The sequence below is a fragment of the Cyprinus carpio genome, chromosome A11 (assembly GCF_018340385.1).
Source record: "Cyprinus carpio isolate SPL01 chromosome A11, ASM1834038v1, whole genome shotgun sequence".
NCBI lineage: Eukaryota > Metazoa > Chordata > Actinopteri > Cypriniformes > Cyprinidae > Cyprinus > Cyprinus carpio.
Genome location: NC_056582.1, coordinates 1,049,234 through 1,069,373, shown reverse-complemented (window position 1 = coordinate 1,069,373; position 20,140 = coordinate 1,049,234). Strand labels below are relative to the sequence as shown.

Sequence of the window (20,140 nt, the reverse complement as noted above, 5' to 3'; positions counted from 1 at the left end):
AAACACTTAAATGCATGTTAATTGAAATTACATACAGTATTATAATAATATATTATTCTATTATTCTATAACCAAATGAAATGACATCTTCATTAGTAATTTCATAATTTATTGTCTTTGAATGCTACTGTGGAATGTACTGATTTTATGGTAAACAAAAAATGTACTTTAACTTGGAAGTCATGAGCTTTAATATATATTTGTAATTACACATTTGTAATGATGAAATGGCAATTTACTACATTTAAAAAATTTGAACTTTAAATGTAATATCAAATAACACACTACAGTTAAAATGATAATAAAGTACTTAATGTGCTTTAGGATGTGAGTCAACACATCAAAATAAAGCATGAATTCCAACATAATGCCTTGAAATGTAATTTAAAGTAAAACTGTTAGTTTGACATTATTACTGTCACGGTTGCCTTCTGTGGCAAAACGAAGAACACGGAGAGGTGTCTTTAATCCACAATCCAAAAGGGGTAACACAAGGCAGGAAACGCAAGGCAGGCAGAGACACACAAGAAACACAACATCGACGTTAATACCGGACTCTACATACCGGAAAACACAGGGCTTAAATACTCATATTAAACAAGTTAATTTATAAACACAGGTGGATACTAATGAACTGATGAGGACAGGAACAGGAACATAACCAAATATGGGCATAAGAAAACACATGGGGAGCAAAACACACACAAAACACAGAACAGAGTCTGACAATTACAAACTGCACTTTTAAAAAGTGTGTTAAGAAACAGTCATGAAAGTCTCTCTCTTTAAGTCACTTAAGTTGTCTTGTTTTAATTTCATTAACCTCTTAAGCACAGGGCTATTTTGGGGATTTCCGCCTGGCATTTTTCCTACCCAAATTCAAAAGCTTCCCATACCCACATGCAGAGGTGTACATACAAAAGTGTACTGTACTTTTCTGTCAATAAACAGTTTACCCTATTGTTAGCGGAGCTTCCACGCTTCAAAATAAAGAGTCAAATATATAAAAGTAACTAACACGCGTATAGCCTCACCAGATGCGCGTCCTGTCCTCTCCACGGCGACGGTGGTCATCCATAACTTGTAGTATGATTATTATACATTTGATAATCACCGCGACGCGTCACCTCGGAGTTATTCCGCGTGTGATCTGTGTTTACAAACCGAGAACACAATACCCCATCGACCAGCGCTTCCCCGGTTGAGGAGGAAGTGGTCATCACTGTCCACTCCATCCCCCCGCTGTTGACGCAGAGGTGTCAAATTCAGCAGCTCTGAGTGGAGCACACAGCTCAGACTGACAGCTGAAGGGACAAATAGTGCGTCACAAAAGAGATCCGATCGATATATCAGAAGAAAGACGCTTAGGCGCATCTTCTGATATGGAGAGCGCTTTTGGCTCAAGAACTGCGTCTTTCTGTAAATGCGCGTCTGGACAAAACGCTTTATATCTCACCAATGGAAGCACGCAGAAACGTAAAAATGGTCTTGTTTGAAAGAAGAGATTCTAATCTAAAAGATTATATCGAGTATATAGGTATGTGTGGCTGTTTGCGGCTGACTGAAGCGGTGCTCAAATGGATAAATAATAATTTGCAATGAGGTGAGAAATTTTACATCGCGATTCTGTTGAAGATCATTCGATCTGTGATTGTCACACAATAAAATGATCTACATTGTCAGATTCCCGAGAATGAGAGCTTTCTTGTGATATATGACTTGACCGTTTTGTGAAAAATATTTTAAATACACATTTCTTATGAAAAATTATTCCTAATCGTTAGACGGAAATTTGTGTGGGGGGGAAATATATTTCTTAGCTTAATTTTACTACTTTATGAATCATAAAACCCCAATTAATGGTATTCTTTGTAAAGAAAACACTCTAAACTTTCAAATAAACCCATATATGGGCTAATACCATATAAGGAAGGCTTTGCAAATGAAACACGAACATTTTGCATGCTATTTTTGTACCCGGTACCGGGTCCGCAGAGTTTATATTATCTGCAAGCACAGTTTTTTAAAAAATATATACATTAAAGATGTGAAGTACACTGCAAGTGTTCATTCACTACTGCTTTTTCCCAAGACTTCATCTTCAATGTCATGGAAGAAAGCGGATCATATAGTTTTGGACAACATGAGGATGAGAATTATTCCTTACACATAATGAACTCACAAGTGGTCTGAGGCTCTCATTAATCATACTACTGTACATAGATGATGCTTTTGAGAAATGTACAGTATTTTTGTGCTACTAACATAGAGTACTTGAGCTTTGAGATAGCTGTTGTCTCCAGAACGGGTTAAGATGGCAGTATGAAGTAACACTGCATCTTACACTGTCTTTGTGAGCGAAATGAAGCCATCCATCTTGCAGCCATGTCTCTGGTGTCCTTGAAAGTGGGATGGTGTTCCTCCAGTCTGAATTACTCTGGTCAGAGGTCAAGTGCTACCAAAGTAATGCTGTTGATTGTTTGAGATATTTTTGTGTTTACAACCCTGACTGATGCAATCTATCACAGCAACAAAACTGTCTTCACAGCACAGGAGTGTGAATTTTAATGACTTTCTCAAATCAGAGATGGATAGAAACTCATACAGATGTTGATGTTTTTGTCAACAGCACATATATTGTTAGTATTATTAGTGAGGATAAAATAATAATTTGTGTTAATGAATATGTGCCATATGTTCATATCTTGAGGTATGTTTGGTAAACCAACAGTGTAATTACTTCCATAATCTCTATCTACAAGACTCCACGGTAATGCTTGTCAAAGATGACTGCAAAAGTAAAAATCAGAGAGCTTTTTTAGATGAAACACAGAGGCAGAATGAATGTGTTTAAGAGTGAATTATAATTGTAGGAAACATGATTTTTGTGCACAGTCAACACAAAACAACAGATGTCTGTTAACTGCAGAGAGTGCTTAAACGTGCTGAATGTGTGCGTAACATGCATGTGTGATACAGGGGTCAGTTAAAGGTAACAATCTTAAGGACCCTCTCCAAACACACTGGTGCTGCATGTCATCACATAATGTGCTCTGGAGATGCGGTCAAGTTCGCTGTGTGTAAAAGGTTAATGGCTGCTGGTCATGACCCCGTGTAGCCGCTCTTCAATGCTTGCATGCTGGGACTTGTTTGAGTTTTGAACCAATAAACTAAAGTGTATTAATAAAATATGCATAATAATCATGCAAACACAAAAATGCTTAGAAATACAACTATGTTCTATGCATTTTTGTGCTTTTGTGATTATTATTAATATTTTCTAGAGTCAGATGTGAGTGGTCTCTCCTGTGTTAACACGAATAGCATTATTGTGTGTGGTGTAGCTGTCTGTTAGGATGCTATCCTTAGAAAGCAGCTGTATATGTAGGCAGTAGACAGTGAGGCAGCTGACTTGATTTTTCAATTTGAGTTATTATCTGAGCTTTTTTTTTATTATTGAAATTATACCAATCATCACTGACACTGCTCCCTTAAAATTGGCACCCATATCTGCTAATTGTATAGGGGTTAGTGGATCTAGACTAGCTGTCATACGGTCTGTATCTCAGTAACTACAGGTATAAGGCTCCCTTTCAAGGGAACTTTGAACTGCGGCCTCTAGGGGTCGCTATGGGGAACACCTCGTCGTGACCCGTGTCTGAAGCATACATTGAAAAAACACCAACGAGTTGGCCGGCGACAGCCCCTGACGTCACTACCGGCGCAACTATGAATAAATAGGTGCCAGGAGAACACGTCATTCTCTTCTTCGTCTTCACTGACTGTTTTGTTTGAAGCGTGCATCTGAACGTACTGGTAAGAGCGATCTTTCTCTGTTTATCATGGCGACCACTAGCAAGGCATTTAGACAGTGTGTGCATCCGTGTCAGCCTTATTTGACACCCGATGACACACATGAGCGAAATGACGAGACGAGAGTGAACCTCAGGAGGAGGATGTTATATCTTTAACAATTTCTGATACTGAGGTTAGTGCTCTGCTGGGTTCTACCCACTTCAAGCATCGCTTCCCTCAACATGAGGGGCTATTTGGGTGGTTCTCGTGGTAGTTTAGCAGCACTTCCCCAGTGCGCTACTCTCTTTCTAATTTGGAGATCTCCTCTCACGTGAGATTGAGGTTTCCCCAGAGCGCTCCAGCATTATTACCACAAATCAAGTTGATGACTCTCAAACATATTGTTTTGGGATGCACCATTCCATCTATGAGCTGCTCTATCCATGTTATGGTAAGTGTGCACGTGAAATCTTTGCGCACTTTCTGATATCCACACTGTGGTAAGTTCGCACGCTAGTGCTCTGTGTTCTTTCTAAAATCCTATATGGTGAGGGCTTCGCGCGGTTGCTTTCTTGAGTTGGTAAAAGCCCCGTTAATCTTGGGCACCACTCCACCTATGTATCCTCAGATACCTATCTAAACAGGGTGTTGCTACTAGGGATCTGTTGAGACAGCTCCTTCAGCAAGCTTATGCAAGAACAAGCGGTAGCCCCTGTGTGACAATTAAGACTTAGTATAAAATGCTAGGCTCTTTGCCGTATCCCTTTAAAGGAATCTTTCTTGATTCCAAGCCTTCAGCTCTAGGGCCGAGGCCCTTACAAGTAAGTTGGGTATGTAGCCTAGGCCTTTGGCCATAAGGAGTAATGTCATGGACAGCCGTGTAGCATCCCAGGGGCAACTCCCATGGAAATGGTAGAGTTGGTACTTAGTGTTCGCCATGATTCTGGCCTGCACTCCCCTCAGCATGGCAGCGTGGGTATACTGTTTCCCCATAGCAACCCCTAGAGGTTCCCTTGAAAGGGAACGTCTTAGGTTATGAATGTAACCATGGTTCCCTGAGTAGGGAACGAGACACTGCGTCCTCTAGCTCCCTGCCATGCTTCAGACGCAAGCTTCAGACAAAGAAGAGAATGACGTGTTCTCCTGGTGCCTATTTATTCATAGTCGCACCGGTAGTGACGTCAGGGGCTGTCGCCGGCCAACTCGTTGGTGTTTTTTCAATGTATGCTTCAGACCCAGGTCACGATGAGGTGTTCCCCATAGCGACCCCTAGAGGATGCAGTGTCTTGTTCCCTACTCAGGGAACCATGGTTACATTCGTAACCTGAGACGTTTTTAGTCACATGTCCAGTCTAATCTCTGTGGGTAACAGGTGAAAACAATAAAACAACACTGTCCTACACTGAGAAAATAGTCACTATATATAGAAAATATATTTTAATTGAAAGGATTAACTGTATTCTCCAGAGTTTGTTATACTCACCAAGGCTACATTTATTTGATCAAAAATACAGTAAAACACAGTAATATTAATTAATTTAAATGTAATTTATTTCTGTGATGCAATATATTTGCTGAAAATCTGAATTTTCAGCATCATTACTCCAGTCTTCAGTGTCACATGATCTTCAGAAATCATTCTAATATGATGATTTGCTGCTCAAGAAACATTTCTGATTATTATCATTGTTGAAAACAGTTGTGCTGCCCAATATGTTTGTGGAATCTGTGATACATTTTGTTTTTCATGATTCACAGACAGTTCAAAAGAACAGCATTTATTTGAAATAATTTTTTATGACATTATAAATTTATTATTTACTGTCTTTAATGTTCTTGCTGAATAAAAATATTCATTTCTTTAAAACAAAAAGTAGTTACCTTTTACATTTGTGCTTTTTCATGAATTGTTTTGGTGTCTAAAGTCAGCTGAAAAGCCTGTAATTATTTTTGTTGATTATAGTGTGGTTTAACAGTGGCTTCCATTGTGACTTCTAACCCCACAGAGGTATAGTGTGACAACATGCACCATTTTTGGTACAGTCATAAAAGGTCAATGCATGTGCTATAAACATTTTGTAGTATTTGCTAACTCCTTCAGCATTTTCTTAGTGGTCTGATGCACCGATAAATCTGAAAATAAGCTTCGGTTATAAAATAAGCAGCTTTTTTGGGCTTCGGTCAGGTTTGTACTAGAGCACATCTGGCTTGTCAGTGACCTTGGATTGAGCGTTTCTTTTGTTCAGCGCACATCTCTGTAGCCTTCACATGTGGGTGTGTAGAACAGGAAGATGTGAAGCTGAGCTTCCTAATTTAGCACAGCGCTGTATGATTCAGCTGAGATGCATGCAAAGTGTCGAAGAGCAGCTGAAATCATGCTCGCAATAAATAAAATACACCTCGCTCTCCAATAATAGCATGTGACATGAGGAATATGTGTCATTATTGGAGCCAGAGGCCATGGAACAAAGATAATTTGGATTAGTGGCTTTATAATAATTTTCGTATTGTGCTGTCAGAGAGCTAAATGATTTAATGCTAATGCCGGTCCATTAATAATCGGCATTTAACATAACATAATTAGCTGACTGATGTGTGCTGGCACAGCAGCACCTGGCGGCGGGTGAGGAGGTGAAACAGGTGATGACTCACAGCAAGAGGAGGTGTGTGGGATTGTGGGATGGAGATGACGGGGGTGGGTGAATGGACCCTTGGGCTTGATGACATCACTGGACTGGCATACAGTGTGTGCATGAGAGTGTGTGTGTGTATGTGTGAGCATGTCGTCCTAAACTAATACAGTTTCATTCTTTTGTACAAGCTGCTCTTTTTCATACAGTAAAATATGTGGATGGTGATTTTCACTACAGAATCCCTCCATCCATCCAGAGTCATGTGGGTGAGTAAATGTTGACTTCTCAATGTTGGGAGCCTTGGATTAGTGGAAAACACATGAACTGTGGTGCTGAAACTATAGACATGGGTTTGAGTCTGTGCTGTGATTGGTGATTGGGATTGGTGCACTGCAGCCCTGTGGTGCAGCATTGAAATGCTAGGGCCGTCCCGATTCACAGGCACAGGCTCCATCTGTCCTGCAGCAGAACTCACAAACACTCACACAGATCCTGTGTGTGGTGAGGGATCATGAGGACATGATCAATTGGTTATGATGCTCTAACACGTACATGTTTGTTGCTGGACCTTGACCCAATGAAGTCTCTCTGAATTATGCACTACAGGATTCCCTCAAAAAAAAAAAAGTGAATGACATGATTGCTAATGAATTTATCATACTTTTTTTGTAATTTGTATCATGCAATATATATTAAAGATTTTAAAGATTTTTATAAAGAATTTCTAATGCTTTTGAAAGAAATCCTTTTGACTGCACGTATTTGATCAAAATACAGTAAATGCAGTACTATTGTAAAATATGAAACAATACAATATTATACAATATAAAATAAACTGTTTTCTACTGTAATATATGCTGAAAAGCTGAATTTTCAGCATCATTACTACAGTCTTTAGTGTTACATGATCCTTCAGAAATCTTGGTTACTGTTGTAACCTTTGTTCCCTGATAAAGGGAACAGAGACATTATGTCAAATGACTTTATGCGTCTTAATTGGGAGCCCCAATCTCTTCTGACTAGTACAAACACAGCCAATGAGAATTGGTGAGTGGAATTTGCATGCTGAGCCACTCCCCTAGACATGTGGGTATATAAGATGCTGCACTCATTCAGGTTTGTGCTGAAGCGCCGAGATGGTGTCCTGGCCATTCAACAGGTAGTTCAAGGTAGTGGCAGGAGGGACATGATGTTTCTGTTCCCTCCATCAGAGAACGAGGGTTACAACAGTGACCAAGACATTCCCTTTCTGTCAGTCACTGATATTAGCACCACAACCACTAAACTATCTTACAAGGATTGGTGATGCAGAAGCCCCTAATGCCTGAGATGCATGAACACCAAGCCCCTGTACTCGCACAATAGATCATGCAAGCATGAGTGAGCTTGAATGGGACAGTTGTGGAGTTGAGGATACAGATGCCCACTTCCCTTAGTGAAGCGAGGGCACCATCCATGATGTTGATGAAGATGTGGGGAGACAGGAACAGCCCGAAGGAGAGGACCTTAAACTGATACGCCCGACCCTCGAAAGCAAACCGAAGAAATGGTCTGTGTCGAGGCAAAATCGAGACATGGAAGTATGCATCCTTAAGGTCAATCGTTGCAAACCAATCTTGGTGGTTTTAAAGAATTTTATGGAAGTAAGGGTTGTAAAAGCCCTGTTTCATCTCAGCTGGAGGGACAGGGACTATTACGTCTAATGCCAACAGGATTGCAATCACCACACACAGGACAGGGGCATCTCTGTCTGCCACCAAGGTGAAATGAATGGCTCTGAACCTGTAGGGATGCCTGGCAAACTGATAGTCAAGTGTGATTGTATGTGTCAGCAAGATGCGGTACATGACGCTAGCTAGGCTCCCAGGCTCTGTGTGATTGGCACTAAAGGGACAACCACTGTATACACAGAGGGGGAGGGAGGAGGGCCCCACTTAGGCCCAAATCTGCAGGCAGTGCACCCTGAAGTAGAGGCAGTGAGTGCAGAGTGATACTTACCTGGCTCTATTAATCTACGCACACACACAGAGGGCAGCCATATTGCTGCAGCACCCAGGGAGAAGTTTGGGGTTCAGTGCCTTGCTCAAGGGTCTCACCTTAGTCATGGAGGGTGGAAGAGAGCTAGAACCCACAACCTTCAGATTACGACTCTCTAACCATTAGGCCACGACTGCCCAAACTGAAATATATTTTAGGGGCAAATTTGTATCCACAAGTGACCTAAATATCTGACAAAAACCTCCTTTTGGGGACGTGTATATACCCACTGTGTCTGTCGTTTGCTCCTCCCACCACAGTATATTTATTGTGGTGGGAGGAGCAAACGACAGACACAGTGGGTGTGGCGTCAGGCCTCGGAGAGGCTTTTATTAACAGAAAATAAAACAAAGTGTCCAGAAAAGGGAAATAAAGTGTCCAAAATAAACAGGGGATCTGGTGTCCTCTTGTGCTGCGGGGTTAGTGATGGTGGGGCAGTGTTCGAGAGGGAAGGGTCCAGGTAAGGGGCAGAGTCCCTCCCCTCTTGGTCCGGGGCGCGAGGGGCTTCTTCTGAGCGGCTTCATCCTCCTTGGCCCACGCTTTCAGGTGATAAACGGCCCAGCATCCTGGCCCGTCAGCCGTATAAGGGATAGGGTGACAATGATAATTAGGGGGCAGGCAGCCGACTTGTATTATCATTATATACTATATAAATTATTTACTTGTATTATCTATACTTTTTGTTTTTTTTTTTTTTTTTTGTTTTTATTTTGTTTTGGGTTAGTTTTTATAACTAGCTGTATATAAAACCAATAGAAGTCTGTGGAATGTCCCCATTTAGAGACAGAATGTGCACTGTCACTAGAGAGAGAGAGAGAGAGAGAGAGAGACAGTGAGGGAGGGGCTCAGAGCAGCAAGATCCATTTCTGTTTCATCATTTATTTATTTTTTTTATTAATTAGTGTTTTTTTAATTTTATTTTTTTTATTAAGGTGTCTTACTGCAGATGGATCTGTTCATCTGTCCGACTGTCCATCTGACTGTCCATCAGTCCATACTACATGGATAAAAAGCATTGGGACATGCCTCTTAATTATTCAATTCAGGTGTTTCAGTCAGACCCATTGCTACAGGTTAGGGTGAACACTTGGTTATTGCTCTGTTGCTGGACAGTAGACGTGATTTTTCAGGACAATGCAGAATACGCCTGAGAGATAAATTTACTATTTAAATACTGATTGGATGATAACATGCTTTAAATCATCAAAAAGCTTTGGTACTGATAACCGGTTCTGTGAATGGCACTCAACTTACTGCATGGGACCTATTCAGTCTGTTAAAGATAAGAACAGAGTAACAGACTAGTAGGTAAAAAAGCACAATTTATACAAAAATAAATTTCCTTAAGTAACAACTTATTCATGTTCCTTTATTAGACTATGCACACATTAAATGTGTTTTACCAGATTCAGCACATCTTGAAATTTTATTTTTTGAATCTGGTAGCTTTGAATAGGCGGTTCTTATCCTTTATGTCTCTAGAAGAAGTGCTGACTGGTGTAGCTGTATTTATTGACTTTTGATGAGGTGCACACTAGTTCCTTTGCTTCGTCCAGTTGTTATCAGCAGAAAAAAACATCTCTACGAAAGTGTTGGTTGGTTATTTTCCCACTAGGCTGTGCAAATGGATTTTTAACATTTTTATTATTATATTTCTTATTGTGATATTATTATTTGAGAGAAGAAGAAAAAAAAAAAAAAAAAAAAGATTATATATATATATATATATATATATATATATATATATATATATATATATATATATATATATATATATATATATATATTTTTTTTTTTTTTTTTACTGATTGCAGGATGTGGGACAAAGCTCAGGTATATAAAATCAAGCACCTAGTGATGCAGACTTCATTTACGAACATTTGTGGGGAAGAAAGGTGTACTGTGATGAGGATGTCACCTTTTCAATAAGTCAGTTTGTTAACTCTGCTCTGCTGATTCCATAGCTGAAAATTTCCAGAATTCCACTGGCATTAATTATTAGCACAAAAACTGTGCAGTGCTTCATGGAATGGTTTTCTATGGCCAAGCATCTCAAGCCTCACAATCACCAAATACAATGCCAAGGGTGGGATGGAGTGATATAAAACACATCAACACTGGACTCTGGAGCTGTGGAAACCTGTTCTGAGGAGTGACCAGTTACTGTTTTCAGATGGGTGAGTCTGGGATTGTTGGATACCAGCAGAATGTTACCTGCCTGACTGTATTGTGACTGTTTGGTGAAGTTTAGAGGAGGAATGGTAATGGTATGGGACTGTTTTTCAGGGGTGGTGAGCCCCTTGAAATCATAATGCTTTAGCATACCAAGACATGAAAGTCCCTTTTCTGTACCAGCATGACTGTGCACAAATCAAGCTCAATAAAGACATGGCTGGATGAGTTTGGTGTGGAAGAACTTGACTGGCCCTATCTATCTATCTATCTATCTATCTATCTATCTATCTATCTATCTATCTATCTATCTATCTATCTATCTATCACTGTTTCTTGTTCCCATTGCTTCATGTCTCTCTCTCTCTCTCTCTCTCTCTCTCTCTCTCTCTCTGTGTTCTGCAGGGTTCACCCCCTCCCTCCACCACTCTCTCTCTCGCTCTCGGTGTGTTGTGTAGTATGGTTGAGGCTGTGTGTGCATGTCTCTCGGTCCAGATGCTGAAGGGTGATTTCTCTTCTCTGTGACTCACAGTGTTGTGGATTTGACATGATCGTCTTGTTTGGTAAGTAAAACTCACCTATGGTTCTAGTGCCACATAATTTTATGGTTAATGAATGTTTGCGGTGGCGATCTTCAATGCTGGAATGTGGAACAGCTGTGCTGAAATGCATGTGTGTGTCTCTGTCCTTCATATGCAGAAGGTTGGCATGCTGGCAGGTGGAGACGCATTAGGTTTCATCCTGTGTGTCAAACAAGCCTGCGGAGCTCCTGACCAGTGTCACGGCTGTTTTTTCTCCTCTGGAAGCTCCAGTTACAGTCGAATGGGATTATGTCAAAGCTCTCCTGCATGGGTGCCCTCAGATACGCCTGAGTACAGACAGATTTTGCTGCCGAGTGGCGACAGGGACGGTTCCTGACACAGTATCACCCTCTTGAGTTAGACTGCTTCACAGTAAGTCAGGTTGTTTACAGTAGCTTTTTGATGTGGGCAGGGAAAGACCGTCTTTAAGGACCCTATGGCGGTGACCTCCAGAGTAGTAGCTTCACTGCGACAAACAAGTTTTTTTGGAAGAGGTGGATGCGCTAGGTAAGAACATGAGGGGGATCAGTGACACTGGCAGCTGAAATGTACCATTACAGCAAACTTATGTTATGAAGATAACATGCATGTTGAAAAAAAATTACTTGAAAACATTATATTGAGTTTTTATACAGCTATATAATATTTGTACATAAACATAGAAATACAAATCAGGTTAAGCTGATTTTATAAGTTGTAGACAGCTGCCTGCTCAGCATTTTAGTCGTGCAGTAGGTGTCATATGCACAAGCGCTTCAGCCGTAAATGTGTGTCTGCTGTAATTACTGCAGAAATTGACTTCTACTGCTGTGGCTCGTCCTTCATCATGCCCGGCAGCGGGAGGCTCGCTCATTACCCACGTGTGTGGGGCTGTATGATTGTATCTGTAGGGGATCAGGTTAGTACATGTTGCAGTCTGATGCGTCATACACATGTGCCGGACGCTCACAAGCCCACAGCTGGGCTGTGACAGACAGAAGTGCAGCCCGCGGTGCTGGATCATCTGTCACACGGAGTGAACGTGCCGCAGATGAGGTCAAATGGTTTGCGTGATCCTGGAGGGATCTGCTTGTCTTTGTGTTTGTGCACAGAGTACAGTATTAATCATTAGCTCAGGTACTGCAGGGTTTTGGGTGGAGGGGGTGGGGGCAGCTTTGTGATCTGCCTCCATTCAGTACAAATTAAATTAAATTAAATTAAATTTATGCATTTAGCAGACGCTTTTATCCAAAGCGACTTACAGTGCATTCAGGCTATCAATTTTTACCTATCATGTGTTCCCGGAGAATCGAACCCCCAACTTTGCGCTTGGTAACGCAATGCTCTACCACTTGAGCTACAGGAGCACTAAACCTAGCATGCTTCATTATTACAGGCCCATAATGAAAAAAAGAAATAAAATTTCCTATAGTTAGGCACATTAAAGCTCTAAAAGATTGGAAATGCATTACAACACTAAGGGTTTTATATATAGTTTGAAAGCATCACTAAAGAGAAATAACAGACCATGATGGTAAAGGTTCATTATTAGTGTTAAACTTCAGTGTTTGTGTGTGTCCTCATGAAGTAGGGGCCCTAAAAACCAGAACATCGCAGAGACTTTCACGCTAGACCCAAAATATACTTCACTTAAGCCCAATATATACTTCGACCATCTGCTTTCCACGTACAGCAGTGCATGCACAAAGTGACTGGCAATATGCACAGCTGTCTTGTACTGTACATTAGTTGAAGAAGAGTGCAGGGAAAAAGCGATACAAATTAATACATTATCAGGGGCGCCCCCAAGGGCCACGGCCACCCCTGTATAAACTCTGGCCACCCCTGTGGCCACCCCTAGGATGATTTGCAGTGGCTACTATTAATTTAAATCTATTTTAAATCTATTAATTTTAGATCTATATAATTTATATTTCATTTACTATAGTTACTATCACACGAAGAGTGACGTTTTTCTCCAGAAGTCTGCATAATTGCAAATGTGACATTGATTTCATACAACAGTTCAATAAACAAGAAGTTAATATCAAGAGTTTTATGTTTTAGACAACATATTCACTTTTTGCGCTCTATTTCTAAAAACAAAAATCATTCCAAACACAGCCACTGTTTTGCGTCTCTGAGCAACATGATAGTGTTTCGTTTCTGAATGAATCAACCGTTTAAATGATTCGGTTCAATCGCAATGACTCACTTATTAACAGTGACTCGCTGACACCTACTGGCTGTTTTAATTTCACATTTAAGGTACCATTTCATTTTTTAAACAATTTCAAACATCAGTTTTCAATGTTTTATGTTTAAAATATCAAAACATTATTTATTAATTTGTAACATTATTTATTAACTTGTAAAGTATTCCATGTCCCTCAGAGCTCCATTAAACAGTGTGTAAAAACATCTAAATGCCACTTCAGATGCAGTTTCTGTTTTCTCTGCATTGCAAAGATCAATTTTGTTGATACTGATTGCATTTGCTTGGTAACAGCCCAAATGCAAGTGTCTGACTTAAAAGATGGTGAACACTTTTAGAAAAAAAATGGCGTAAAGGTTAAAAAAATAAAAATAAAAGCCTCAGCTGTCAGCACACTTAGAAATAAGATATCAGCACAATAACACACACAGCAAAATATTGTCTAATTTTCGTTATCGATAAAATCCCAGAAATCACAGAGATATCATTTTTTTGTCAATATTGCAAACCCTTTATTTATTTATTTATTTCTTGATGTGCCACCCCAAGATTTACTGTGGCCTCATCTGGCCACCCCTATTAAAATTTTCTGGGGGCGCCACTGTACATTATATATGTTATATAAGCATATTTTTTGCCATCGTTTTTGTTTTGCTTTTTTGTTCGAACTTTGCATTAAACAGTGGATTCTCTATTTTTCTTCTTCTGTCCTTCAGAGCGAATGTCCTGTAAATGACACGCCTCAGTGTTGCCCTCTCATGTCTGGGAGAGTATAAAAAGCTGTGAATGTGTCGAACTCGCCCATCTGCTCTCTTCTGCCATTTGGGTAAACTTTGAAAGCTGTGTGCACACGACACAAAGCAGAGCACAGAAAATGAAGTCTTCCCAGGCTTTAGAAACCACCCTAACAACAGCTAGCAACTAAAGAGAGTCTATAGCAACCACATAACAACATCCTGGCACAGTGAATTCTGTGTACAATCACTTTTGTAAGGGTTATTTTCATAGATCACTTCATCACAGCACAGCAGCTGATGTTTGGCAGCTTCTCCCCTTACACACATCCCAAGATCAACCTCAGCTGCAAACCTTACATACGTGGGTTTCCTGCTGGTACGTTCAGGTCTAGTTTGACACACAAATGTCATGTGGTTGTTGGAGTCTCGTAGGCTCTGCCCCGATCTTGCGTTGTTACAGTGAACATCATATCCCAGAAGGCTGCTTATGAGCGCCCCCTCACGTGTCCTGTAGTCAAGCCCACTACCCTACAGCATGTGCGGCATTACATCAACAAAGCATGGACTCGGAGGAGGACTTAGATCATTGCATTTAGTGTAATAGCAATGAAATAGCAGACGGATTGCTTTGTTGCCAGCTTTGCTTATCTTCTGTGAGTAAAACTAAAGCAGAATTAGAGCAGGTAAACTATTCATGCACAAGTGAACATTTACTCATTTACTCTAAAGCCAGACTTTAGCCAGCAGTGATGAAAGTACAATACTGTAAAAATATTTTTCTAATATTGTCATATCAGTAGAGACACTGCTAACTAGCAGCATTGTTTAGTACTGTGAGAGTAGTAGCTGGTTTTAGTCACAGTGAGTTTTGTCTGCAGCCTTACAGCCAAACAATCTCTTCTCTCATTGAAAGTCTGATTCAATATGTATAGACCATTAATTTGAGCAAACTGTTTACATAATAAAAATAATTAAAAAAATACTTTTTAGTATGAGTTGTCACGTGAGGATAAAAAATGTTCTCAAAATCATGACTTGCTGAATGAAATAGTATGATTCATGCAGCTGTTGTATAATACTTTATTAATTGCGTCTGGACAGTTGTCTTTATTGTGAAGTCATACTGCAGTGAGAAGAAATTAAGTTATTCGAGCCATTAGAAGCTGTCTGAATCACCATATTGAAACCTTTACATTGCAAACACCATGCTTGCATTTGACAATTGTTTTTATTAATAGTGATTAACAGTGCATTCAGGGTATAACCTGTATGATCACTGGGATTCAATTCAACTGGTCTTTGACACAAGCAAAGGGTTATAAAGGCTTTAAAGGGATAGTTCACCCAAAAATGAAAATTAAGTCAACATTTCCTCACCTTTGTATTGTTCTAATGCCCTATGCCCTTCTTTCTTTTTTGGAACATGGAAAGAGTTTAAAAACAAAAACAATTTCCTGTGCATGCTTGTCCATATAATGGCAGATCAAATCAAACTTTTAAAAAAGACACAAAAGTATCACAGAGTGGTCTCATGCCGTTTCTGCCAGTATATGGTTATGTTTGGTAAGAAACAAACTGAAATTTATCTTATTATTCAGTGAATATCCTGACTTGGCCGTTGGTCTCTGTGCACGACTGTGCCTTCATGAGACTCTATTAGCGCTGCAGTTCATGCTGACTTGCCCAGGTAAAGCACAAGTCACTTTGGTGCATTTCTCAAATCAGAAATGAAATTCTCAAAACTACTTGTACAACCTCCACATCATCTAGTCATTTATACACATCATAAAACCAGTTTCTCATTCTTATGAACAAGTTGCGATTGCTTTTGTACATTCATGCAATTGATTATGCACATTTGTCTGCTGTTTCCTACATTATCAGTTGCTAATGTCATGTTGCTCAAAATGTATTATATAGTTTTCTGTGCAATAGTCATACCTCTCAAAACATCTAGTCTTTAGTTCACTGTATAAGTCATTAAATGCAAAATGGTTCATCTACAGTAGTTGTCATAAACTACCAAGCACATTTTTATTTTTTTTACCCATTATTACAGTTTTTCTCAGTTGCTTTGGTGCATTTCTCACATCACTATTTACATTTGCACAACAGTTAGTTCAACCTCCACAACATTTAGTCATTTGTGCACATCATAGTAGCAGTTTCTCATTCCTTCGAACAAATTGCAAATGCTTTTGGACATGCATCAATTGCTTTCATACAACTCTCTGCTGTTTTATAACATTATCATTTGCTTATGTCATGTCAGTCAAAGTTAACTATACTTGTGAATGCTGAATAGTCATTCCATATAAAACTAATAGTCCTCATTTCATTGCTTGAGTCATTACATACAAAAATGTTGAACTAGTTGTCAAAATCTGTCAAGCATTTTTTTTTTTTTATCTTTTTTTTTTCTGAAAATGTCTCCTAAATTGAACAGTTTCTCTCAGGTGAATCTCAACTGTGATGTAGATGAAATTATGTGTCCAGACAGAGAGGAACGTCTGGATGTGCATGAATGATTACAGTACTATGTATGTTGTATGTTCAGTTCCAATATGTAATGCAATATTGTTTACAGTTGCACAGCTCTACCCAAAGGGAGTTTATGTTTGTTGTAAATAAGGGTGTAATTTTTCTTTTGCACAATGCTGTGAATAAATTAGAATTGCAAAGATCATATGCAGTAAAAATGTGAAACATACATATTCAGTGTCCTTTACTGAGTTACCTCACTAAATACAGTAATGTGTAACTTTACTGTATTTTTCAAATGGCTGTGCAAATAGTTTATAGTGCTGTCTTGAGCATTTTCAGGTAGTGTCCCCAAGATCTGACTTTTTTTTTCATTGGAAAACATTGACAGAGTAAACTGTCATAATGAAAACATGACAAAGCCATTTGACTGTCTTGTTCATAAACCATGATGTCAGGACTTTTCATCATGATGACACTGACACCTTCATTGACATGAATACTTGCTTTTGAGGAATGACCTATCCATTTTGAGCAAGTGACACGCTTTTGCAGGTTATCAACTAGGTTTTGCAGTTGGTACTAATTGTTTTGAGAACTGCATTAACTGTTGTGCAAATGTAAATAGTGATGTGAGAAATGCACCAAAGCGACTGAGAAAAACTGTATTAGACTTTTTGTAAATTTGGCATGAATTGTGCAAGTGAATCTTGACTAATGAAGAGAATGTAGATTTTATTGTTTTTGACACTGTAAAGTTTTTATTTTATTTTATTTTTTAGGTCAAACCACTAGTAAAAGTGTAACTAGGAATTCTTTGCAGTCTCTCTCAATCAATATCCCACATACAGTAATGTGTAAATTTGTACTTTTGAAATGGATATATGGCATACATAAGCATACGGCATACTGTTCAACACAGTAACTGTCATTCAAAATGTTGCCATAGTTTACATCAAAGCATCCCTCCAGAGTACACTGTTATAATGACAACATGACTAATTCTTATCCGTACACAGTGACACAAGGACTTGTCATTCTGATGGCACTGACATGTTCATTGACACAGATATTTATTTTTGAGAGATGAACTAAGGATTTTGAGCAAGAGAGAAATTTGCAGGTAATCCATGGTGTTTTGCTATTTGTATGAGTTGTTTTGAGAAATGCACTTACTGTTTTGCAAATGTCAAGGATGATTCGAGAAATGTACCAAAGTGACCGAGAAAAACTGTTCTAAAAACATGAAATTAAGTACAATCCATATGCTTTCTTCTCTATAGGTTCACGTTCATCTGTTATAACTGTTATTCTGACTGTCAGGACAACCGGTCTGGAGATATTCAACCAAAGTCCGTTAAAGACAAGTCATCTCACTCGGCAGCCATCTTTGAAATGCCTCTCCGGCATGCAAGTGCAGCTCCTATCTCTTTGAATGGGGAAATATCAAATTCTCCAAAACTGTTCTCCAAAACTTATGGTTACGTTTCATATTTGAAATCACCAATGAAATCTGACAACAACTGTCTCATAAATGTTGTTTATTTTGCTCAAATAGCATTAAAAAAGCTTATTTTTCAGGCTAGATCAGCCAGTGCGCATGCACAGTCCTAAGCGCACGTCTCAGTCATTGCCTGTCTCTATAGCAACCAGGTCTTCAAAAGCAGCTGCAGTGACGCAACGACTTCATCAATTAGCGATTGTCACTTTTACTCAGAAGGCGGGGCTTTGTTCAATAGAGCGGCCATACTGAGCATCGCATTTCCCCTTCAAAACTATATGAGTGACACGTCTTGAGTTTTCTATAGTCTTTGATTCAACTCAGTGAAGCAAGTACATAGATACTTTTTTGCACCCATTCTGTGATACTTCTTTTAAAAAGCTTGATGATCACCACTTGCGGGATATTTTTTTAATCTCAAAATCTCACTGAAATCTCACTTGTGATTATCCACGAATTAAAACAAAAAGGATGTTTTAAAAACAAAACAACAAAAATGGAGTCTATATATTTGTGGAAGGTTTTTTTTTTTTTTTTGTTGATTCCATATATTAATATCATAATTAATAATGATGTCTGAGGATCAAACTTACCCTAGTTTCTTTTATTTTATTTTAATACAATTCACCAATAATCACACTATGAAAAATAGTAAATAGTAACTATTGCAAATAGCAATAGCAAAACAGTATTAAAACAAAATTATGGCTTTACAAAAACACATTAAAAATAAAACCATATCATATAAGAATATGATAAATAAAACTATATTTGTTAAATGTTTAATATTTTCTAACTGTATTTAACATTTTCACAAACTGAGTACAGTAATTACAGTAGCTTTTGAAATTTTATGTTTAAGTTTTTGGAAATGCATATTTTCTATCAATAATATCAATAATTTCTATCAGGCTTATTATTAAGCATTTAAGGCTCATTTTGACCACAAAGTATGTGCTTTCTGCAAATGTAATTGTTCAAGTGTGATTGAGTAGTTTTTTACTTGTTAGGTTATTCATATCAGAGTTGTGTTTCCTGGAATATATCCTTAATACTGTGTGCAAAACAATTCTGTAACCTTATCATGCCTTGTTATACAGTGCACACAAACGGTATTACTTTGTTTTAACATGTATAACTAGTGTGTGACTACCTTGAAACCAATAATGGCATCTCTTTTAATAATTGATTATAATAGCGCTCTGCTCTGCGAGAACCTTAATCAGTATAGCTTGCAGCGCCCTCTGCTGATGAAAATAATCACAATCATATGATTGCCAGCTGGCTATATTGGTCGGGCTTTTATAGTGTATTTATGGGTTGTTTTGAACATGCTGTAAAACGGGGACAGGACACCAAAAACCGGGACTGTCGCCAGAAAACAGGGACGTCTGGGCATACAACATTAGAACAACACAAGGTTGAGTAAAGGCCCCGATATACTCAAAAGAATGTTCCTTTTCGTTCTTCGTTTAGGTGTAAAACAAAGTTCGAAAAACGTCCTTTCTAAGCTAAAACAGTAAAAATGAATGTGAACTTGTTTTCTTTGCATTATTTGAGAACTTAAAAAAATGCATCTTTTTGTTGTTTTGACCAGTTGTCATTTTCTGCAAATAAATGCTCTAAATGACTATATGTTTATTTGGAATTAGGGAGAAATGTCTTTAGTTTATAGAATAAAACAGAAACATCCTTTAAATACTTAAACCAGAGAAACCGATCATTTTGCAGTGGTCTTTTAAATTGTTCCAGAGCATATATATTTGTAGATACATATAGTAGTGCATTTTACACTCTCAGAAAAAAAAAATTGAGACAACAAATTGTAACTTTAGGGGTACAACAGCTTGACACTGTGGAAATTCCCTCAAATTGATGATCTTTACCCCTAAAGTGTGCATAGTAATACCACAAGAGTATATATTACTACCTTAAGGATACATATTACTACTGTTAGGTGCTAATATACACCCTTCAGGGGTAAAGAAGGTACATAGCTGTCCTGCCCC

The 20,140-nt window shown here is 38.7% G+C and overlaps 1 protein-coding gene across 14 annotated transcripts in view; it reads left to right on the top strand.

Annotated features, from left to right (window-relative positions):
- Nucleotides 1-11,058: 11,058 nt before the first annotated feature.
- LOC109068241 (plasma membrane calcium-transporting ATPase 2-like) overlaps nucleotides 11,059-20,140 on the top strand; it is a 98,828-nt gene continuing 89,746 nt past the window's right edge. For 13 of the 14 annotated variants that reach the window (XR_006161059.1, XR_006161058.1, XR_006161057.1 and 10 more), the window contains exon 1: nucleotides 11,059-11,200. The gene's annotated coding sequence lies outside the window, so the exon portion shown is untranslated. Of the gene's footprint in view, nucleotides 11,201-11,336; nucleotides 11,591-20,140 lie in introns of all 14 variants that reach the window. The other variant, XM_042765809.1, reaches the window with a different exon arrangement.